This window comes from Ambystoma mexicanum, chromosome 10 (genome assembly GCF_040938575.1).
Source record: "Ambystoma mexicanum isolate Mex_15411 chromosome 10, UKY_AmexF1_1, whole genome shotgun sequence".
Classification (NCBI taxonomy): Eukaryota; Metazoa; Chordata; class Amphibia; order Caudata; family Ambystomatidae; genus Ambystoma; species Ambystoma mexicanum.
The window spans coordinates 848,387,062-848,412,771 of NC_090932.1; the positions used below are offsets into that span (position 1 = coordinate 848,387,062).

A 25,710-nucleotide genomic window follows, 5' to 3' on the forward strand; every position below is an offset into this window, starting at 1 on the left:
TTGCACGTTCAAGGTCACTGGGCCTAGTAAGATCGTTGTTTTGTTCTCCCTTGTTCCCCTCCCGTGCCTTGTTGCGCTCAGAAACACTCGTGTATGAGCACGATAGGAATAAAATATCAATACAAATACCATCAAGTCATAGTCTTACACTACAGTGAACGCCCGATGTTAAACTATATATATATATATATATATATATATATATATATATATATACACACACACACACACACACACAACCAAACTGAGGACCAGATACAAATGAAGCCAAGTGATAGCAAAGAGTGTCTGTGGTTTGGTTTTAGAAGGGGCACGGGGGGTGGGTGCAGAGGAATATGGGGCGCGGGGGCGGGAGGAGATGCCTGGGGCAGGGAAAGAATTCAAGTAATTTGAAAGTACATATATATATATTTAAGTAAAAAACATTAGTTGAAGGGATGTTAAGGTGAGAACTTAAAGCAACAAAATCAATGAAATTTAGCTAAAGTCACCTTAACATTGTGCCCCCTGTTGCGCAGTCTATGACCACAATAATATCATAGATGACATCACTAATTACATTACAACAATAACTGGCATTAAGCATGGCCTTCAGCCATGGTCAGTGTGCATGGCCAAATATATTTTAAAACATGATGGGTACTGGAGCTGCTGTTGGTACTCTTGTTCAAAGGAAGTTTGCCTGGCATTTCGGTGCTGGACTGCCCTTGTGGGCGGGACAAAGACGGATATGCAAATGTATATTTCTCCTTTGTGAAACGTACAGTGAGCAAACAGCGATGGCTGCAGACTCTCAAAGTGGGGAGAAAAAAAAAAAAAACAGAACAGGTTATCATGCCATGTTCTTTCTAGAGGGGCGCCTGCTACCTTTTTTCTAACATTGATGGGTACTAGTCATGGCCTTCAGTTATGGACAGTTGTCAAAACCTTCACCCATGTGTACTGAATATTTTACAATACCAACAGGCCACCAACCATACATTTGGGCCTTTACCAGTGGATAAAGCTTTCAACTGTGTCCACTGTACATAATAATAATATACACTGATCAGGCACTAGCCATGGACTTTAGCACAATACTGGCTCGTAGCCACAATCTTTGACTGTGCCCACTATATATTCTAACATAAATGGGCCACAACCCATGGCCTTTGCCCTTAAGCAGTCTGTACATCTTTTGGGGATGTCCACTGTATATTTTAAAATAATAAAATGCAATAAGTGATGGCCTTCGACCGTGCCCACTGTGTATTATAGAACACTAAAAGCCACTAGCTATGGCTTTGGGCCACAGACCACTGTAGAATATATACACTAACCAGCCGCTAGCCATGATCTTCAAAGCAATTCTAGCCAGCGGCCACGGCCTTTGGCTGTGCTAATTGTATATTCTAACATATTAATGGCCACTAGCTATAGCCTTAAGCCATGGCCACTAACTACAGCTTTCAACATTGCCCACTGTATATGTTAATACAGTGATGGGCTACTAGGCATGGCTTTTAACCATGCACATTGGGATTTTTGAACACTAACCGACCACTAGCTATGGCCTTTGGTGCTGGCCAGTGACCCCAGCCTTTGTCATGGCCAAATCCACGGCATAAATTTTTATTAAGGTAATGAAACATTTCATGAGCTAACTTATAAATGATGTTGTGTCTAATTCCATTATTGGTGTAATCATTTATATACAATGTAATAAATGTCGCCAGTGACAAGATTTGTAATGTCATCATTGTGGTTATAGGCTGCGCAGCAGGGGCACAGAGTTAAGGTGGTTCGTTGAGTTAAGTTCTCACCTTAACATCCATGCAAATAAAAAATGTTCCTTGATTTTCCATTTTTTTTTATACAATGTATTGTTCACCTTACTTTCACTAGAACTAAAGTGTTTACCTTGAATTTCAAGGGTTGCGTTATTCCATATATTTTTTAGAAGGCCATGGGACAGCCACTCTATATTGTAAAACACTGGCAACCCATTGTCTCAAAGATATTCATCAATCACAAACGGATTGTGTCCTGTTTAGACAGTGGTATTGTTATGTATAAAAGATTGCAGGCTTTGATAACTCACAATGTTTTTAGACAATGCACAGTGAGATTACATTATTGGCAATGGACCACACACTTTGCTTAAACAGGGTGTCCAAGCCCCTTGTTTTATGGGCCGTGTCTTGGCGACTTTTGTGATACATCGCACAATCCCAACTAATCACATTGATGCAGCACGGAAACCGTAAATAAATGACCAGCTGCAAGAACAACATATGCCCAGGTACTTTCTGCCCCCATAGTGAAAATCAAAAGCTAACACCCACGAATATGCACAGAGCAGGTGCAGATATATCTTAAAGTGAAATATATAAATGTAGTTCATTTGACCTTGTCCTTAAATGAAAGTGTGCAAGACAAAATAGCATTGACTTTTAAAAAAAGTAATGAACACCAGAAAAATAACCTTAGAGAGGAAATGTTCCAATAAATATGCTGGCAAAGTATAAAATGTGCTCACCTTTTAAACCCAGCAATCTGTCGTGAAAATACCCACTGGTAAACAAAATCCCAACAAGAAACACGTGCTTTTGGTGTTGTGGGTAAGCGTCTAGACTGGGATCATGACAACCTGAGTAAGATCCTGGTAGCCAAATACTTGAGCAAGCTTGCCAAACAAAAAAAAAAAAAAAAAAAATAAAAAATAAAAAAAAAAAAAAGCATCCACCCTCTGAAAAAAGTTATGCTCTTCACCCACATGGGTCCTTTACTTGTGCCCCCCCCCCCCCCACCCCACCGAAAAGCAGCAACAATCAGGAGAGGATAACTGCAGCAGTGTCCAGGATTACAAACTCTCTTTCCACATCGTGGGCAAATACTCATGCCTTACTTGCCCTCTCATCATTTCACCTCCTCACCTGCATGTCTGGCTTTCAACAATACTCTCTTTTATAAAGATAACTTGAAAAGTACACATTCCATAGTGTCACCCAACTATATACATCCTTATTGAACTATTTTAGTCAAAAAGTGTAAAATTGTGCCATCCCCCCCCTCCACCCCTCTTTACTGAGAGATACACATACCAGAATGCAATTCAGCAAAAGGCAAAACAGTCTCTGAGTGCAATACATTCAAGGACTGACAGTAACACGGTTTTCAAAAAAATGAGTGGATGCCATATGTTTTCTTAGTGTGTTATGAAATATTTAAAACTAAGAAAAAACACTGTACCAGAGTGTGGACTGTCTCCCATCCATGCAGTAACCAGGACCAACCTGCTTAGCTTCAAAGTAAGCAGGGGGCTGGCCCCCTCAGGACAGGTTGCTCCAAGGGGTCTTGCCACTTTGCCTCACTTATTATTTTCCTTGCTTTGAAGATAAGCAGGGTCGGTCCTGGTTACTGCATGGATGTGAGACCCGGGTCACCAGTGATTTTTCACCTCTGATGTCACTGTAGCGGTAACAATATATATTTTTTTTTATTATGTATGAAAGATTGCAATCTTTGAGAACTCACAATGTTTTTAGTTAATACCCTGTGCGATTAAATTATTTGCCGAGGATCACACGCTTGGTTAAGCAGCGTGCTACAAGCCCCTTGTTTTATGGCCGGTCTCTTGGTGACTGTTGCAATACAGTGCACAACCCCAACTAACCGCATTTAAGCAGTACGTAAACAAAAATGGAAAAAAATAACGAGCTTCAAGAAGAACATATGCCAAGGAACTTTTGACCCATAGCGAATATCAAAAGTTGGCACCCAGGAATATAAGTAAAGTAAGTGAACATATATCTTAAAGCAAAATAGTTCAATAGATCTACTCCTTGGACGAAAGTACACAAGACAAAATAGCATTGGACTTGAATGAACACCAGAAAAATAACCTGAGATAGGAAATGTTCCAATAAATATGCTGGCAAAGTGTAAAAGGTGCTCACCCTTTAAACCCACCAACCTGTTGTGAAATATTCCCTGGAAAACTAAATCCCAATAAGAAACAAGTGTCAGTGATATTTCACCCCCGACATCACTATAGCTGTAAAAATATCTTTAAAAATAAAAATTGTAACAGCAGGCCTCGAATATAGCTGTGAATATCAGGAAAACGTCTGGGAAAAAAAAATGTTTTCAGGCCCTCACAAGTGCCCCCCTCATCTGTGCCAGCTCCCCCCCCACTCCCCAGATGTCCTTCTCACCTGCCCTGCCCTCTTCCTTTCCCCTCCACAACACGCGTTGTTTCTGTGACGCAGTTTGCTTTGAGATGTCAGCTATTCCTGACTATAGTCGAGGCTACAGAAGGCTTTTTAGTTGCAAACTCAGTCACAAGACCCCCTCCAACTCACCAAATTTCACTTGGTGACCTCTAGCTACCCACCCTTCCCCCCACCTCTAGCCTGATGGCATGTGCATGTTTTTTCTACCTGCAAATAGCCTTTTTCCTGGGTTTCATTTCCCCATGGGTTCTTCAGAAGGGACAGTCCCTCGTCCCAAATGTCGTCTAACAGTGGAACCGAGAGTATAGTCTTCCTCTTGGCCTCGTCGCGGATAAAGGAATCCTTCCCTCTTCTGCTCTTTGGGGCATAGCTGGAAAAGTCAAGAGGCCCTGGCGATCATGGCATGGAATGAGCCAATTTCGTTGGGAGGGGAAGCCCGGGGAGGGGGGGCGATGGGAGATCGGTTCTGTCATCTCCGCCGTCGTCCGTCCCCGTCGTAGCCCTCTCAGTCTCCGTCTCGTCCCTCGGTGGAGGAGATGGAAGTGAAGGATGGCAAGGTGGGGGGGGGGATGAGAGGGGTTGGACTTGCCTCCGCTTGGCTGGAGGTCTCCCCGAAGGTCCAGGTGCCGCTGGATCATCCACTGGCAGTAAGGGCAACCTTGTCCTTATCTCTGCGCAGCGTCTGCAGTGCCACCAAGATGTCTTCCGACCAGTCCTGCGGTGCTGGTATCGGTAGCGACAGGGGTGTCGGCAGAGGCTCCTCACCAACCTGCCGTTCTTCGTCGGCTCCACCCTCGCTCTCCACATCCGCCTCGTCAGGATCCTTCCTGCAGGCCCTGACCTAGTCGAACCTCTTGTCCAGGACAGCCTTGACCACCGACAGTTCATCCTCGGAGGTGGTATCCGTTACTGCTATCGCGCCCTTTCCCCTCTTTCTCGGCCCGGGGCTTCACAGGGGTCTTTTCGATTGGCTGGAAAGATAACTCCCTCCGGGATGGCAGGGAAAACATCTCCACTTGGGTCGCCTCCGTGGGCTTCGCCAGGGACGCCACAACTCCTTCAATCGAGGCCTTAGCCAGGTGAATCTGGGCCTTCACCGGGGGTGGCGGTAACCGCCTCGCTCGTCCTTGGCTTTCTCCGTCGGGATCAGCCGGGGCTTCTCCCGAAGCTTACCCGGGTTCTCAGACTTCCTTTTCACCGAGCCGGAGCGTTGGCTCATGGTTGACGGCGTCGGTGACATTGCGCCCGGCCTGGCAGCCGAGGAGCCTAACCAACGGTGCTCCCGGGGGGGGGGGGTGGGATGCTTTGCCTTCTGTTGGGCCCCTGTCGCCAGAGCGCACTCAAAGTTCTTAGAAGACTGCTCAGACCTCTTCTCACCTGGTGCTGGGCTCTTGCCCTCCAACCAGTTAGTGAGTCGTGTACGATGGTCCTTCATGGTCTGGGCAGACATGTTCTTGCAGAACGCACAGTCCTCCTCCACATGCAACTTGTCGGAGTGCAGGCAGTAGAGGCAGCAGCAGTGTTCATCTTCCTTGAAGACGTTCTACAGTCCACATCCTGGGCAGATCCTAAACAGCTTGGATCCAACGGGCGTCGAGTCTCCTTTGTCCTGGGCCATGTCCGCGCGGGGTAGGCCTCAAAGATCTTACGGAATCCTCCAAGAAGTGAAATCCGGCGTAAAATCGCCCTTGTGGGGCGTAGAAATTTCCGGAACGGGTCCCCGTTAATCGGAAGAAGAATCCGTGGAGCTTGAGGCTCGAATTGATTGAAAAATGAGGTTAAAACTCTTTGAAAAAAACGCAACACGCAGTAAAAGCTCGAGGCTATAGCACGAGGACTCCCAACACTTGAACGTGCGGTAAAAATCTGAAGATGGCTGCCGGAGGAGGGGCTTAGGTAGAGGGCAGTCATTGGCTGGGGGCAGTATGACCCAGAGACCAGTGATTGGTTATTAGTAGAAAGACAGTTCAGAAACTAAACTGATTTTTTCTTTTACTGAGGATTCCCAGCCTGACGACAGGAATATTCATAAGCATGTGAATCCATGCCAGACCCCATGCTGGAGAACCAAGTTTTCATTGCTTTTCAATTATTTTTCTCCAATGTGCTGGTGGGGGGGGGGGGGCTTGCCATAGTTGGGGTGACAGTGGAGAAAGATGAGCCACTTAGTGAAGCTGATGCAGGGTTAAGCTGTGTGACCTTTCCATGTTGTGCTTGCAAGAGGATGTAGAGGAACATAATTATATCCTAATCAGGACAGCACAACGGCAATAACAGCAGTGTACTTTTGGGAAAGACGAGTTAAGCAAGTGGAGTCTCAAAATCTAGCCCGTAGCAGAGTGTGCGGTGATAGTAGGTGAGCAGCATGTCATAATGCACGTTTTACTGTGAGAAGGAAATCCCAAAAGTGCATGGACATAAACATCTGCCTAAAAGTTAGCCAGCCAATACAGTGAATGGGAACATTAATTAAAATCTGATGGGGGGGGGGTGGGGGGGGGGGGGGGGAGCCTGTAATTAAATCCATGCTGATGAAAAAATTATAACCACCAAAATATAGTGCAATATCTTGGATTGTGGAGATGTTGTGAGATTACAGAAGCAGAATGCCACGTATGCTTTGGGTATCCATGGATGTTACTGCCTGAAGGAAGGCTGGTTGGTAAAGTGCTTACCAATGTGAACGGCCATGTTTTATTCAGCACTGCATTAAGATTTAAAAGTTATGACGGCAAAATACTCAGGATTACCAGTTTACGTTCATGAGTGTGGTTCTTTTGACAATTTATGTAGTTAAGCTTATCATAAACATGACTGATAGTGCAAACATACTTTCGAGTTGCAGAGATAGTAATGTGCACTTTCAAATAATAAATTACTGTAACACACAAGCCATGTCAGATTACCAGAGAGCCGATAACAAGTAAACTCTGATCTCAAAATCAGTCCGCCGGAGAAGTAGCTCACCTACAGTATGGCGAGACTGACCTTGAAAAACTTAAGGACTAAAACCTTAGAAGTGCCATTTCGAATGCCTTGTGGGGTGTGGGGGACCATCAGGAGTAAAAGAGACACTGGGCAGGAATTTCGTAGGTTTCAAATGTCTTCTTAAAAAAGGTAAGCATCATGCAATTGTATCTAATGGGTCGTACTTTGAAAGATTAGAAAACTAAATGCACTCTTTGTCACTCTAGTGCCATGAAGGAAACTTCGAACGTGATCGTAGAAATCACCATCACCCCAATCTGCAATTTAATGGGAAAACCTATCATAAAATGTAAAGGCATTCTACATAAAGAACTCAAGCAACCTGAACTTAAAGTGGACAGACTTCCATGAATCACATACTTGTGTATCTTGTGTCATGCCATATTCAGCACACTTCCAAGCACTGCAATGATCGGCGTGATTACCAAATTTGAATTTCATGGTTTTTAATTCATCTATTTGGGACTGGATGAGCGGTCTCTCCTTGCCCAGAAGGGTATTACTGTATAGTGTGATGAATCCAGAAAGTTCGTCCCTTATCCCCAAAGGGGAGCAACCCCCTTTGGGACTAGGGGGAGAGCGTGCTGCGCAAACACTCCTTAGAGGACAGGGCAAGCAGGATCTCACTGGGGGTAAACCATCCCTCTTCCGCTAAGGGGATGAGAAATCCACAGTTGGCAATTCTGTGGCAATTGCTAAGGAGACAAAGAGGAGGGCACAGATTTATACAAATTCCACTATCGGCAATCTCTAGGAGATTATGTTTAAAGGGTTCTAGAATTATGTTTAAAGGTTTCTAGAAAGGGACAGGGAAAATGTGTTGAAAAGCTAAATCAGAATTCCTCCTGGTCTTTAAATGTACTTTGTTTGGTTTCTGACCCCGCCCCCTCCTTGCTGACTGAAACACAGAACCAAATGGGGTTGTGTCTCTTGTAGCAGAGAGGCGCAAAAGGGCCGAGACCCTTACCTGGAGAAGAGGAGCCAGTGCAGAGCAAGCCTGCCAGCGGCCGGGAGCCAGTCTGAGCAATGCTTCACACAGCGGAAACCTATGCTGTAGCACGCAGCCAGTACATAACGGAGGCAGGATCATGTTGAATATGTGGTTGGTCGGAGAAGACAGAGCCTGTACAACGTGGGAGAGTCCAGCAGGGCAGAGAACCCAAGACCCTGAGGTCTGACGCACAGAAACTGCTAAAGCGGCACATCAGTGTAACCGAAACAAAAGCTCCCAAATGGAGCAGTGGAGGAAAGGAACAGACGTCCCGAGAAACGTAGTTCCATCACAGCAGGAGTGGCCCCCTTCCCAAATGAAGGCCACTGCGGGCAAAATGGTACACGCTTTGCACCAAGTAGAGGGGAGCGGGTGGTCAAGCTCCAAGGTACTCCAGAAAGGAGTGAATATGATAAAAGGCCTCAAAGTATCTGTGGGCCTATGAGGTTATTACCATAAACCAGAAAGTGAAAGAAATCCGCACAAGGAGTCAAGCCCAAACCAATAACCTGCTGAGGGTTACCAAAGACCTGAGAGCAACAGAAACACCCAGAGGGAGTTACCCTAAACCCAACAACCAGTAAAGGGTCACCAGAAACCAGAAGGTAAGGGAAAACCTCACAGGGTCTGAGCCTGAATTGAAGGATTTGCAGGATTAAACTGTACACTTGTGGAATGAATATTTTAAGTGGAACAAAGCTTTGGTGAGGGCTGTCTGGAGTACCCTTTTCTGTATAAAATCAAGGAACTTGGCAAGGCCGAAAAACAAGGATAAAATTCAAGAGAGATTTGGGGAGGGGGCCGCTTACAAACTAGCACAAGGCAAACAAAAAAAAGGGGGTTGGGTGGTAGGGCGTCAGAACATTTCTTTACATTTTATTTGCTTCCTTTGTTTATGAAAGAGAGTCAGCAGGGTAGCATAGGTTTGGACAGAGATCAAGGTTGATTTATGCAAGATGTCCTGATGAGCACCTTCCTGACTAGGGAACCTTCACCTTACATGTAGGACTTCATGAGGCATTTTCTTTAGTTTAATAAAATGGAGACCCTTTGAAAAATGTCCACTTGTCAGTCTCCAGTTTCTTACCTACCGCATTAGCCTTAAAACATCTCAAGTGCCAGTTTTTAGTGAATACCTTCACTGATCATGCAGCCCATCATCTAAGAGTGTTGGAACCTTTTGATATAGACCCAGTAGCGTTAACCCTAGCAGAAGTTATTAGTGAAGTACAAGGCTAATTCAAATCATAAGACAGTCGTAAATACCAATAATTGCGCTCACCCAAAGAATATATAAGCAAAGGATGTATTTAATTAGTGCAGTCTATACACACACAAATTAAGTTAGTCTGGTAATTGCAGATAAACAAATGCCACTTCTTGCTGACACGTGTTACCACGCAAGTCCTTATCAAGGCAGAATTGGGCATAAAACTATTACTCAATTAACATCATTTTGCTCAATACTTAAATAGTTTTCTAATCGCCACCATAAAGTAACACATTCGTGTAAATAAAAATAAAAATTACCAAAGCAAAAGAAATTAGGAACACAATTCAGGACACAGAGAAAGAAAAAGACAAAAAAGAGAAAATTATCATTACTAAAAAATAAACTTCAAATGCTTTACACATCATCATCATCCGTGTAGCCAAGCAAATCTTCAGCTCAATCTCATTGCTATTAATCTCTTAACTTTCCCAGGCATTAGTCTAACGTGCCCTCTCATATTCCATACTAGCACTCTTTATACTGTAAGTCCCACTTAGGTCAGAATCCGATATTATTCACCCAGTGTTGAGCCAAATTAGTCTAGTTCTATTCTCTGAATATCCATCACTCCAAGATCATACAGGTCCTCACTCACCGGGATATTTCCTCACTAAAGCTCAGTTTTGACTAGGTCAGATCCTAGTTATATCTGAAATACCACATTGTTGATTATATGCTCAATAGTGTCATCCAAAAAAAATCCTATTGGTTATTGAAATGAATTGGATATCGCTAGATAACTCACCACTGGTATCATCCACTTAGTACATGGGTTATTCCTTAATTGAAATATAATTATTGATGGGTAACAGATCAGACTGGTGTCTCTAAATATAAATTAGTATACATAGGAATCCTGCACCTAAATGCCATATTCATAAATAGGTCCAGGGGAGTCTTCAGTTAATCGCCCTCAGTATCACACCTCAAAGTATAGGGTATCAGATCCTGTCTGGCATGTTGTATGTCCTTCGTCCCCAAAATCAAATGTAAAAGTTTAGCATTAGCTAGGTTGCACTGATTATAAGTCTCAATTTTACATGTTACCCAATATAAGGGATATATAATAAAATATTGCTTACCAGATTCAGTAATAGAAGTCCTTATTAGGACTCCCTTGCCGCATTCGGCATCGCTCATATTAGGAGCAATGGTCGGAATACCGTAAACCTTATAGTGAGCATTGACGTGATGCGTTCATGGCATCATACGCACACAACGTGACGCGTCATACACTGTATTGTTGTAAACAGTTATTAGAATCCCACGCTCGCGATGAAACCAATTAGACAATCAGGTGGTTCTTTCACCGGTATATGATTATGGAGTTACCACCTACATTAATATTAGAATAATGTGCTCATATTAAATCATGACTCCCAATCATTCAGATAGCAGCAGTCCGGTTGGTTCACTCTGCCCCAGTCACAATCTAGATCCACCTTGAGTTTGTGGATTGATGATATACTTGTACATTGTTGTAAATTACTAAGAGAATCGTGCAGTCCTTAGATTACTCGCTCAGCTGGGCCAGTGTACAACGTGTAAACGATATATAGCCATGATCAGTTGGGTATATAAAATCACACGGGGAGTTCCACAAGTAAATCATGAATTTTATTAACACAGCATCTGATGCATGTATTAGGTAGACCATGTCCTCTTGAGTCAGAGCTCACAATTCTTTGTTGTTTAACACCAATTCCATAAGTCATAAGAATTTAGCAATTACATGATATTCAAGCTCAAACAAACAGTATATTACTTGCTTGTGTTTAATGAAACAAATTCATCTCATGTTCTTTATTAAGACCCAAAATAGTACTTTTGTTACTGAGACGATTGGAGACTAGATTAACTTGTGAAGTGCAATTTATGGTCTCCTCCTCTTTGCCCACATACGGCCTTTTGTAATACAATTACTCCTACGTCCCGTCCCCTTTCCTCCAGACTTATGGGACATTCCTCCGTCCTGTGGGATGGGACCGGAACACTTTGTAAAAAGCATAACATTTTCCAAAAATGTGTCCTTCCTCTTTTTACGAGGAGTACCGCACGCAGCCGTAACCCCGCCCTCCTTAGCTCCACCAAGCGCATCGCCCATCAGTCCTTTTCTCTGCATGATCGGGACTGGACGCACTTGCATCTTCGGGAGATTTTTTCCTTCCAGTGTCCTTCTCTCCTGATTCGGCTTAGCGGTCGCATAGTAGTCCATCTATGCCGTTCCGGTTAGATTTTCCCCAATTGTTCTTCCTGCGAACAACACTTCACTAGGGCGGATCCCCATCCTCTTTCTTTAGAGCGTTTGGGTCCGGACCACCGTTGGGACTCGTGCTCCTACTTCGATTCCCTTTCGGTCCGGGCTCTTCAACGTCGTCTGGAGAGGTGGGAGGAGGCGTTTCAGCGCACTCCTCTGCATTTTCAGAGCTTCCTCGATGAGAAGAGACGCCCAGTAAGTTCTTTAGTTTTTAGAGCACCCTGGCCAGGGGACTCCTTTCCAGGGTCTTCCCATTCCGGGAGCAGCTTCAAAAGCTCTGTTACCAGGATTTCCCCTGAGGTGCCTTCTATGCCTAAAAAGTGTACCAGAGTTTTCTCTGATGGCCTCCGTAAGGGGCCTATCGACACCGGATTACAATCCGAGGCCCCTCCTGTGGGGGCTGTTTGTGGGCCCAGTTATACTGAGGCGGTGGGTACCGGAGCTTGCTTCGAGGTCTCCTTGTCTGGAGCTTCCTATACAGATGCCGTGGTACGCCCTGAGGGCTCTGTTGATGCTTTCTGTACCGAACTAAGATTTGAGGCCCCTCGTGAGGGGGCCGTTACCGGACTCGGGTCCGAAGTTCCTCTGTTTGAGGCTAAGGTGACCGACAGTCCAAAACCTGGGTTTAAATATACTAGGGCGTCAAATATTAAAAACAAATTGTGCTCATCACACTTGCAAACTATAAGAGATCAAGAGTTGAGTGGTAGCGACTGGCTGAGAACAACAAAGGGCTTCTACAAATGTGAGATCATGAGATGAATGTGTTTATTTAAACACACGCGACTAATATAATGTTTATTTGAGCTTGAATATCATGCCATTGCTAAATTCTAATGACTTATGGAATTGTGTTAAACATAGGATTTGTGAGCTTTAACTCAGGAGGACATTGTCAAGGGATCCTTCAGACATGTCAGCAAAGGGGAAGGGGAATGCAACTGGAAAGTGGGATTGCCATTTAAAGCAAAATACATTAGGCTTGCCTGTGTTTATATCCAATGAATTGAAAATGATCAGTACTAATAATGCTAGCCAATCAGTTTATATTGGCAAAGTGTATATTCCTCAGATGAAATCCGAAGATCAGTTCATACTAGTGATGGACAAATCTATTGATGAATCACTACAGCCATAAGAATTCTGTTGGGAGACTTGACGTTATGCTATCTTGCATTTCTATAGCGCCTACTGCCATCACGTCTAAGCACTTTTGCCTGTCAGAGAGGTATGACAGAACATTCAGTAGTGGTAGGTAGGCACAAAGTTGGGTAGATAGTTGAGATGTGGGCAATGGATAGACAAGAGGGCCCAGGACGGCACGAGAACGAAAAGTTCGAAGAGCCATGTGTGTAATTGGACCACATTTATCGTGGGACTCATTGGGGCGCTATGCCAAAAGCAGAGATAGCAGGAGAGGCTTTTGCTGTACCAGCGGGAATGTCTGGAATGTACTCACTGCATGGTGAGCTGGGGCATGTTGAAGCCATGCCCAAGAAAACATAGGCGGCAAAAGCCTTCCACTTACTTCCCTGGTCCCCCAACATCTGACAGGGGTTGTATGACAGAAATCTGAATTTACCACTTTTTGCTGCATCTCCCAGAAAAGCAGAAAAAAAATTATATATATATATATATTATATATTCAGTGAAAAAACTTTGTTAAGGGGACGTTATGATTAAGTTGCGCTACTAAAAACCTATGAAATTCAGTGAAAAAAAACTTTGTTAAAGGGACGTTATGGTTCCAAGTAAAACCGAAAAACCCCTGAAATTCGCCAGTTATGGTAAGCTAAGCAACCATAACTCGCGCCACCACCGTGCACTGCTAAACTTAACACCCACGACATCAAAGATGACATCACAAATGTATATAATATATATATATGTCACAGTTACCAAACCCCTAGGCTTGTGCGCAAAGTGCTTAAGAACAGCAAGCTTGTCTATGGCTTAGATGTGGACAGACATCAGAGCCTTTCACTCCAGTGTCATTGTGAGCCAAGGCATGTAGAAACCATGCCCAAGAAAAAAAATGTGCAAAGCCCCTCTAGTCACTCCCTTGACACACGAACACCCAGATTCTATAGATGTGATAGCTGTTAGGCAATATGGGCACATTTGACACAGGGTAAGATTTCAACAATGGCTTCCTCGGGCGCAGAAGCCCAATTGGCCTTCCTAGAGTTTCCAGAGTACTGCTAGGGCCTTCAAGGTAATGGCTATATTAGTGTGGGAGGCAGGAATCCTCTTAAGGTAAGGCTGGGTGCTTATGGGAGTTGGTTTAAATAATCCCACCTTTGACTAGCCTGCTCACCCTGGGCTGCAGTTACTGTGTTCAGTTAATAGAGAGCATCATGAGAACTCTGTCAAAACAAGAGTGTATGATCTAGTTAACTGAGTAGATTTCCTAGGGTGCCTTTTTTTTGTGCGCGTTTAAGAGGTTGCTACCTGCTGTTTTATGGCAGTTTCAAAGGCGCTTGCAAATTAAACATTTAAAAGCAATATTATAATGAAACCTCAGCATAATATAACCTCTCCAGAAAGTATAAAAGAAAGCCATCATCATAGTTACCCCCCCACCCACTTTCCCAAAGGCATGAATGAGTACATGCAGTAGCACTCATGTACATTCTAGTTAATATGCATTAAGCTTTGGGAAAAGAACACATTGATCCCAGCAAAACAAGCCATTACACAGCATGTTTCGACAGCTTAAGAAATGGCACAGTACAACATAACACAGTGTGGCATACCAAATCTGAGTGTAGCCCTTCAAAACTGGACATGGCATAGATAATGCAACTCAGTGCATGAATATAGCAAAACATGCCATTGCTAGGCATTCCAAATAAATAATGATGCAACTGAAACAGCACAGCAAAAGGTAGTGTCACACACACACGCCCCCGCCCCGCCGTTTCAGGGGTCAAAGTCTTCTGCTGCTCTTGGGGATTAACGGAGCTCTTTTGTAGGCCGTGGGACTTCAAAGGCAAATGTCCCCACCCCTCACACCCTTCCTTCACTCTGGCGTTTCCATTTGTTTCATTGAGAGGTGCCGTGCCTCCATTAATTAGACATGTTAAAAGCTGTTGGCCCGAAGAAGGAACATTTAGATCCTTTTTGGTGGGAAGAGTTATGGTTCCTCCTTAGAAACTACTGGTGGCTTCCAAGAAAATGAGTATCTTTTATTTAAAATGTTTTATTTTAATTTTGTTATTGTAATATTGGTTGAACATAGAAACAACCTTACACAAAATTAAAACAGTATCATACAAACACGTAATCACAAATATAATACAGTAATACAATAATATTATTCTTAGCATAGACACAATGACAACTATAATGGTTACTAAGTTACCATCAAATGTTCACCACCCACGCATGATTTAATAATTTGATAACAGCAATGGTTAGAGCATTTTTTTTGCCATTAGACAATCTTAACAATAAGTCATCCATGTTTAGGTACACTACATTGTGCACCAAAGGCCACAAACGTAAGTCTCATACTCTTCAAAGCAGTATAACACCAGGAAGGACATGCTTCCTGGTCTGCAACGGGCCCCCGGCCCCCACAGTGCACAACGTCCCATTTTATCATCTTTGGCAATAGATCTCACTCTGCAAACCTCCCCAATCAGAAGCAAGTTCAGTCTATACCTTAAAAATTGTGTCTGCCAGTAGGCGTTGGGGAAATCTACTCAAATACTTGGACAAGACCCCCAGAGGTTTGTTGACCACCGATGACAATTTTAGAGCATGCACTATCTCAATTGTCAATGTCCAATCGTAATCGTGTAACTGTTATTTTTCTTATATATGGCCTGGATTCGCAGTAAGCTCTTCAGCAGACAGGTTACAGTTAAGCAAAATTAGTTCTGCACAAATTTGGACATTCAACACAGACCTACAGGACTTTGTGTTCAGGACAACCCTCAAATCAGAAAATAAGGATCCATCTGGAAGGTCCAAACACTTATGATCAAGTGATAGGACCCGCCAGTCCAAACAGCATCCGCCAGTCCAAACAGCATTTCATCAATGACAGCCCGAATTGTAATATGAAGGGGAGATTAAAGACCTTCTTCCAAAACTTGGCCTCCATCCTTTCATAGTCAATTGCCCTGGAGTTTTTACTCAAATGCATTCAATAGAACAAGGCTGGTAACACTATTTTGTAATAGACCACCAAATGCCTGTAGGAAACACAGCAGTATTTTGAATTGATCTTCCTCATTTGGGCTACCAACTGGCCTACCTTTGTTAAATTCGCAAATGCATAATTTTCATTGATGGACATGCGTTCAAACTGAAGCCCAAATATATCAGGTTCTAAAAAGGGGCACAGTCTCTGGTCATTGATTGTACAGGCAAACCCCCATTTTTTTCCTTGCATTCCTATATAGGACGTCTTGCCCCCATTGATCTGCAATTCATGTTATGCTGAGTATTGTGCAATTGCATTCAATAGCCTCTGTAAGCCCAATTGAGTTTGATCCAGCAACAGTACGTTGTGTGCATATGGGACGAAAAGAGTTCCAATGCGAGGGGGCACGAAGGATTCCACCCCCCCCACCCCCCCAAGTACTATCGTCCAAGTAAAGGTTGAACAGGCATGGTACTACTATCCGTCAGTGCTCCCAGCGTGTTCCACCTCACTCGCAGGGTGCTCCCCTCATGCAAATAGACCAAAATTGAGAGCAGACCAGTTGGAATCTGCCATCTCTTAGGTTTTGCCCACAACAATGATCAATTGACAGTATCAAATGCCATGGAGAAATCCACAGTGGCCATGTAACTGGGGGACAACCATGCAATCCTCCCCCTCCACTCTCCTGCAGATAACTTACCAGAAAGCCATTGCCTTCTGTGGAAAGGCCTCTCCGAAACCCTGTCTGATACTTCTGTAACACCCCTGCTGCCCTTGCCCAAGCCTCCAGTGCAAAGGACCAATTCTGCAAAAAGGTTTCTCTCACTATCTAGATGGGCGATAGTTTATAAAAAGGGTGTTAGGAGCTTTCCTCTAGAGGACAATGATGACAGATTGCTTCCAGGAAGGGGGAGTGGCCTACCACTGGAGGATGCAGGAGAAAGTATTAAAAAAAAAAAAGGACCCTGGCCCACAGGTCTGGAGCCTTCTTAAAGATGACATTAGACACGCCATTCGGAGCAGGGGCCCAAGATTTGGATGATTTACAAATGTCTTCAATAGACTCTGGCGAGAGCGGTAGTTCCTATGAAACATCTGGGTGTAGGTAAGGTAAGCGGTTCACTGGCTTCCAATAAATTGACCTAAAGGTTGTTTTCCCAGGAGCCCACTGGGACCGGATTGATCTATTCAAGTTCTTAAGGCCTCAGTGATTCATTAATCAGGCCCCAGATGTTCCAAGAATCTTTCTGGATCACCATCCACAACATCCTTTCTCCTTCATTTTATAATTGTGTGAATCTATAACTGTTGGTACAATTTCTATACTCCCATTTTACTCTCCTTGCTTGTTGTAAGACTATTGGGCCCGTAAGACCTTCACGGATTAATCCCCAAAGAGTCTCTCAATCTCTTCTTTCTTTCTTGGACTACAAAATCTTAAGGATGAGAACCTGGACTTAAACAATGGCCCTTTCCAGCACGATCATCAAATTTGTCCATAAAGATGTGGAAGTGATCCCCTGTAATAATCTTTTGCTTTTCATCCATGTTATTCATTTTACTTGACCAAACAACTGGAATAATTCTTTAAAAATGTTCCCCACCTTTGCCTCCTGAACACTGCATTTAACCACTTATATGAGGGGAAAAGTATCAATGTGTTAAAATGCTGGATAACATTGTTAACCACCTAAAAATGAAAGTGTGATCACATAAGCACCAATAGCACTGTTCCGTAAAGATAAAAAAAAATGGGAGATGGTGAGAGACTATGTTAGATTATGCATGCTGTCGGCAGAAAACTGGTGTGCAGAGAGCTAAAAATACTGCTGTGACCGGAAAACCATCATCTTCCCCTGGAAATGAACTTACGGTCATCTGAAGTAGAGAAATTCTAAAAACCAAGGGAACACAAGAGAAGTTGTTGATCCGACTAAGCCCTCAAGGCTACTTTGACCTATTGCCCACAAATGATGTGATCCAACCGATTCAAAAACTGTCTTGGGAACCTACACCAATATAGGATGTGTTAATATGCAGGTGCAACGTTCTAAACATAGGAGAAAGAATAAGCTGCAAGAATATTATTGAATACTATGGAAATACATCGGTCTGCCATGTGTTGAATTTGCCTCGGGTTCATTATTAGAGAACTAAGTTTAGGTCTGTTGAACATTACTGCAGGGAATGTTTCTGCCATTTTATTGAATTGGTTTTCATTTCTGCCACATAATAGAGATTCTCTGGACTGCCAAGTACATGGCAGAATGGCTGGGCAACACAAATAGGAGTTTTTTTTCCAAAGATGTAGGCCTTGATTATTCTTGCTCATGAAGCCTTCCCAACGGAGAAGAGCACACCATCATATAGCGGTCTATGTCCTTGGCATATGCAGACGAGTACGTGATGATAGGGTTTGAACGTGGGAGAGCAGCAGGGTCTTGGGAATAGCTTGGGTTGCCAAGATGACTGGTCACACGCAAGGGACGATCAAAATATCTAGTTGCTACTAGCGGGGGGCAGTTCTGGCTCTCCTCACTGGCTGCCCGTTAGGTCCTCGGCAAAGGGATGCATGCTGAATGTTATTTATTGTTGCAGTAGCCAAATAGGATAGGACAGTGTCTTTTAATTAGTCGGTATACGCAGGAGCTAATAGGATGCTTAGAATGTACTCACACCTAAGGTCTAGAATGTATGCAAATGTATTCCAATTTTGAGATTTTCACCTTTAAATAGTGTGGCCAATGTAGTCAAGAGTTTAAGCTTTGTGGTCTCACGAGACCAGTTGACCTTCCGGACGTTATTGCATTTGCATTAAATTTGTGCGTTTTGCAATTTGTATGTTTCCTTATTTTTTCCTGAACATTACTAAGGGTTTACTGATGGAAGCACAAGCCACCTGACAGTCCGTGAATGGTGCTATCACATCTTGGAAAACAAGACTGAAGCAATTAGAGAGGCTGGGTAGACAAAATCAATGTCCAATGTGCACGTGGCCTAGCACACACCTGTGTTTTAAAATTACTTCAGGAGTAGGTAAGATATTAATGGGGTGCCGGGGAGAATAACAACCTTGACACTAGGTTGTGTTAACCTATGTAAAAACAACATATGTCCACAATGTCTGTGGAACTCTCCCGTCCCCTGCACACCCAATGTATTGTGAAAACAATCAATACTTATGTCAGTGGTGACAATTTACTTTCGAGAAATGTTTGAAAAAAACTGTTTGTAAAAAAAAAAAAAAAGTGATGACCATCAATTTAATTTCTCAATAAATCATAAGTAGCAAATTTAAATTTCAATTCATTAACCAATCAACAACTGTGTTTTTCCAATTTCAACATTGCTCTTGTAGCATATAAATGCCCGTTTCAAATCACACTCAGTTTTGGTGCAATAATCTTTGTGGGCAAAACATATATAAATCACACATTCCTGAGTTCTATAGAGAATTGCCTAAGTCATATTATTCATAGACAAGTGTTAACATATATTTCTGACATGTTTTGGGGTTGGTTTTGTCCCCTTCAAGAGATGTTTGCCCTCTTCAAATTCTTTTCCTCTTTCACCTAGAATATATAATACAATATTCCAATCTATAATTTAAATATATTCTGTCATGTTGCTTTATTTAAATAATAATCACCTGGATGCCCGGTGTGGTAGTCTCCTAACTTCATGTATCCTACAGTTTTGCAATCTTTTCAATGTCAACCAAAGAGGTTGTAAGGATCACCCAATTAATGAGCAACCTGTTAAAATCAAAATAGAAAAATAAAATAGGCACTCCCGAGTGCTCCACAGCGTTCCAAACTCCATACTGATGACGTGGGATCTCAAGATTAGATACACCAGGTATATCAGATTGCTCTAAATCCCATTTAACTATGCTTTAACTCTATTCCATAGCTCAGGACTTATTCCCTATTTTATTTTTCTATTTTAGTTTTAACAGGTTGTTCATTAATTGGGTGATCCTTACAACCACTTTGGTTGACATTGAAAAGACCGCAAAACTGAGACTACCACACCGGGCATCCAGGTGATTATTATTTAAATAAAGCAACAGAATATATATTTAAATTATAGATTGGAATATTGTATTATATATTCTAGGTGAAAGAAGAAAATAATTTGAAGAGGGCAAACATCTCTTGAAGGCGACAAAACCAACCCCGAAACACGTCAGAAATATATGTTAACACTGGTCTATGAATAATATGACTTAGGCAATTCTCTATAGAACTGAGGAATGTGCGATTTATATATGTTTTGCCCACGAAGATTATTGCGCCAAAACGGAATGTGATTTGAAACGGGTATTTATATGCTACACAAGCAAGGTTGAAATTGGAAAAACACAGTTGTTGATTGGTTAATGAATTGAAATTTGCTACTTTTGATTTATTGAGAAATTAAATTGATGGTCATCATTTTTCTGACACAATCTGTCTTAAACAGTTTTTTTTCAAACATTTCTCGAAAGTAAATTGTCACCTCTGACATAAGTATTGATTGTTTTCAAAATACATTGGGTGTGCAGGGGACAGGAGAGTTCCACAGACATTGTGGACATCTGTTGTTTTTACTTAGACAAAATCAATGCTCATGTGCAGCTGCTTTTGAGCCATCAATGGGGCAAAAAAAAAAAAAAACCTTTTTAGAAAGCTTTACAGTAACTTCTGAGAAAGTGCCATAAATAGTGTTTGGAGAAACAATAGAACCTACTGGTAATTTGTAGCCAAGGGTATAGCTGACAGCGGTGCAAAACAGTTCTCAGAGGTTTCTGTGGATGCATGGCTGGACAGCCCCAATGTCTACATAGATAGCCCCTACTGTAATGAGTAACCACCTCTCCAGAATGTGGGGACCCTGAAACATCACCAAAAGTCCACAGAAATGGATAGCAAGAGACATTTTAAAACCAGAACAGTTGTGCTTATGCAACAAAATATCATACAAGTTAATGGATAGCAGCATATAGGAGACATATGTTCTATTATACACACACAGCTAAAGCAGGATTACATTTGAATGCATGGCTAGTAACCTTCAATTTGAAATGTATACCCCCCTCTAACAGGGCTAATACGCAGGTTGGTAACAGCTGGGCAAGTCAATTGATTGGAAGGTACATGTATTCGCTGGAGTTTGCACATAATCATCGTCATACACAGATAATCAATTCCAGTAGTTCAGTATATTGCAGAAGTCATGCGTAAAGTAAATATGCAATTTTCTAAGCAAAACAGAAAATTCAAGCTTGTAGGGACCATAATTTCTTTCTGATGCAGGTCTTTCCGAGTACTCTGAAAAGCTGCCACCACATCTCCCCTGGCAGGAGAGTAATGGGGTGCGAGTTAAAATAAATAGGGGGCGAGGAGGAGGGCGAGGCAAACCCCTTCCCAGTCATCTCCATCAGCTCAAATTCCTGTGAGAGTTTATGTCTTGCTCAAACGATATAGGCCTCTTCTCTCAGGCGACAAACTTGATGTGGGGCTCTCCTTTTCTGCTCGGTTTCTTTAGGCTTCTGGTACTGCAGTACAGCTTGGGCCTCTTCAATTCTGGGCAGAGATTCTGGTCTAACGGGATCTCGTAAAAGGGTAGGTAGAGCCAGACCGGCTAAGCCTTTGATCTTCCTCCCCCTGTTTAGTAAAGTGATCTATTTTAGGAAAGGACAGAGATGCTGTGAGAGAACAGTCCATGAGCATCACTCAGACATGAATCGAGTCCTGTCAGTGGTCCTATTGCCAACACGCCCAGTGGCACTGGCAGAGTCAAGCTGCCTTGCCAGGCCACTTCCCAGCCAAAGGAATGTCAGAAAAGGGGGTGTCAATGTACTCATCAACATCACAAAGGTAGAGTTCCAATGACAGCAGCAAGCCAACATTCACTTGGGTACAAAGAGCATTTCCGTAGACCACAGCTGCCCCGTTTTAGTTTTTAACTCTTAACAGAACACTTATTAAAAACATTACATTTTCACAACAACACTTCTATAGATCTATTACTTCATGGTACTCTTACGCCAACTGCAACTCCTCACTATCAGGGAAGATCCATACACTTGGGATATTTAATGTACATTAGTGCAAATGCCTAATGTAATAATAATGCCTAATTGTGCTAAACCATGCTGCTGATAAAGACATAAGGACATCACTTCCCTCATGCTAGTAGATGATGATGTTTTCTTGAACAGAATCAAGACTGGGCTTGTTATTTGAAAATGGCACCAAAAGGAACACCTACTGATTAACAACGTGGACCTAATTTTGTTGGAGACCAACACCGTAATCTTTGACAAAAGTGCTAGGCGCAGCAGACCCTCTAATATAGATGGAGATGTGTTCAATTTGGAGCCATGTTAGTCGTTTTCTGCATTGGCCATTTTTCTAAAATGTCTGGTGGAAAGTCATTGTGAAATACACAGTCGATTAATGGGAAAGGAACATCTGCAATGCTGTATTGAGCAGAGATTTGGGGATTAAATTAGATTAGAGTGCAGCGCTTGAAAAATCTACTCACCCACTTGCATAGGAAAGTAGATTTTATGAAAGTCAACCATCATTTGCACAGTACTCCACGTTGCTGTTGAGTACAATACATTCAGGAATATTTGGCATTTATTTTTATTTATTTACATTTATTTCAGCGCACAAAGCCCTGAGGCTTCTAAGTGCTAGTTACAGTAAGTGCTTGTTTACAGATCGTTGGTACAAAAATATGCACTAGGATTACAGCGTAATGGCGGCAGGTGTGAACCATCCCTGACATGCCTCACATCATGTTACTGGGGACATGCAGACATCATAGGGACAGAGTAGGTGCAAGTATACAGACTGGGAAAGCCAAACCTCATGTTACAGGGCCTACATCAGGCATGCAGAGATCATGATACAATGAAAGAACATTGTGGCAGATACTCAGATAAACTCGGTAAACTGGTTTAACAGCACGCCTAAAAGTAATATTTTAGCTGAGTAGCAAGTACTGTAGAAGATGACCAGTGCTCAAGTTTAGAATTCCACCTAGGTCGAAATTCCATCAGAGCGCTAAATACAGCATAGCTGGGATCTACATGGTCAAGTAGAACAATAAGGCGATTTGGAGTAGGGCAGCACCATGCATCATTAAGTGGGCAAGGTGCAAGCTTGTGACAGGTGCGGTCCACAATATAAGAGGTCAGTTAAAGATAATAGTTAGGCTAATAGGCGGTGGGGGGGTCAAACAGCGAGCAACTAGTCAGCGGTTATTAGTCCAGGATTTACCGGAATAGTGTAGAAGCAGTTTTCTTGCCTTTCATAGTCCCTGAGTAAGAGGGTAGAGGCGCCTTTGTTTTTGGAGCAGGGTGGGCAAGTTATAATGTCAACATCATAGAAGGGGGCACACTCCAGCTTCGGACATGTCCAGTCAGGAGCCTTCTTGAGGGCCTTTGTATAGGGGCCGGCTATCGCCGGCCGGTTCCCGATAGGGAACTGTGCAGTAAATGTTAAATATAGGTTTCATTGTGTGTGGCTGGTCCCTGGGTGGCAGGAGTGCACCAAACATGAAGCGAGTTTACAGTAAGATGCCAATTCTACAGAAACCACCTTTAAAATGTGTCATCTGTGTCACCATGAGTTGAGCGCATTTCTCCTAGGTCAAGTAGATACGGGTTACTCAACATGCAGGTCTTGAAGAATTTTATAAGCCTGAAGTTACTTGGAAAAAATCCAAGCATGCCTTCCAAGATCTACAACTCTATTTTCCTTAACCGCCATAAAGACTCTGTTCTGAAAACCAACTAGTCCACTGACGTTAGCAAAGGTGGCTTTGGCTCCGGGATGCTATGGTTTGGAAAAAAAAAATCCACTGCGATTGAAAGTTCCTTCCCAGGAAGGGTGATGAAACAGCTGGTGGGGACAGAATCTGAAAGGAGAACATAATTGGCAAGACAACGGGTAGACGTGAATCAGACTGGATCTAGCTCATCTAACTTCAGAGGCCACAAGAAATTATAATCAATCAAGGAAGGAAGCGGGTGAACTAATTCGGAAATATAGGCAACTAATGATTCTTACAGTTCCCCGTCAGCATAGCAAACCCAGAAGCCAACATGGAGCAAAAGAAAATAAATGCCTGCCAGAAACTGAAGAGTACAAATCTAAGAGGCTGGTGTATTTGAGCGTGCCTAGCAACACATTGAAGTGATGACCGAACTTTTACAAATGAGGTGCCCCCTTCTGCAAAACAAAATAGCTTGACTGGGGGGGCTGCAACAAATGGACAGTCATGCCCATTATGTACTAGTTTACAGATATCATAAGGAGAGCGAGCACTGGGTATAACTTCTGTTAAGAGTTTGGCATATGGTCAGTCAGTACTTTTCCTGCTGCCAGGAAAATCTTTCCCAGTAAGTTATGCAGCTGGGAATTTTGTCAAAGAGACTTTGTATTCCATGGCTACAGTATAAATACCAAAACGTACACACAACGGTACGAGAGACTATTTCAATTGTGATCTGGGATGTCCGACTTGAATAATCAATGGGATTTTTCTTGTTTAATACTTTGTTTTACCGAACAACGAGGTAGAAACTGCAAATAAAAAGGTGGGTCTGGTTTGAAGGAATGTCCTTTTCAATGTCAAAAGTTGCGCAGAGTATGCCACTAGTTAGAACTGTCAATGCCATTAAACACTGCAATCCTGTGCGAATTGCTGATTCACCGCCCAGGCAACAGTAAAAAGGGGGCTGAGACACACACAGACACACACAATGACTGGACTGCTTTCCTTCCAGGCTTAGTCAGTGGCCACAAGTTTACTTAATGGCTCTGTGGTTGAACAGTTTCTCTGTTAACTCCAGGCATGACTCATTTGCTTCCTTTGCGCTAAAGAAAACAAATAGTTCAGCCACTCGTCAGAACGCAAGTCCCCTACTCTACCATATTGGTGGTGCGTCCTTGAACCTTTCCAATGGATCTTTTCCCACCTAAGGTTCCGAAATAGGAACTCATAATTAGGACCTCGTTACGGATTTGTACAAGCAGCTATACAGATAAGGGAAGGGGAGTATCGCCACTTTTGCCGCCCCCATCCCCACAAAAAAGCCAAATACTCCCAAAGAAAAAAGTTGTAAAAACACTCCCAACAGAAATTGTAAGTAGACACAACCGGCCCCCCTCCTTTCACCCACACACATCCACTGATCGATTTGAATCAGTAGTACACAGTGCAACAAGAAGAAACACTAGCGTTATTATAGCATTATCTGAACAGGTAATATCGTTTAATATGCATGAAGTCACAATGTGCAGATGAAAAGGAAGAGTAAAATGGCAGTGAAACATGTCATCCTCTTATAAAACACTGCAATAGTGAATGGCACTGGTTTTACTCACTGAAATATCAGTTTTCTCTAAACTTTACAAAAGACGGTGGGTGTAAAATACTCCTCCCACGTATACAAGGCTAAAATATATAACTAACATATGCAGTTTATCAAACCATATGAAGCTTATATTCACATATCATTTTTCATATCACAACAAAAAGCAGTGGTACAAATTTCAAGTTGCAAGCTACTAGCCAGCCATAAACAGTAACTAGGCACCACAATTCTACAAATGCACAGTGCACCCCTGTTGAACAAATCTAAATTGACAGACATTCCTGGTTTGGTTTCACAGGGACAGTTTTAAGGTGGATTTCATCTTTACGCAGTAACCATTCCCAACAAGTCAGTTTGGGCCCCCATTGCTCTAAAGCCCACCCACTGAAATGTGGCGTGCCACAAGGTTCAGATCTCTCCCCCTACTCATTTTAATCCACATTTCCAGCCATTAA

The 25,710-nt window shown here is 42.8% G+C and overlaps 1 protein-coding gene across 5 annotated transcripts in view; it reads right to left on the reverse strand.

Moving 5' to 3' along the window:
* The window catches only part of GOLIM4 (golgi integral membrane protein 4), a 508,200-nt gene that overhangs the window by 462,246 nt on the left and 20,244 nt on the right, over positions 1–25,710 (reverse strand). The window lies entirely within an intron of this gene.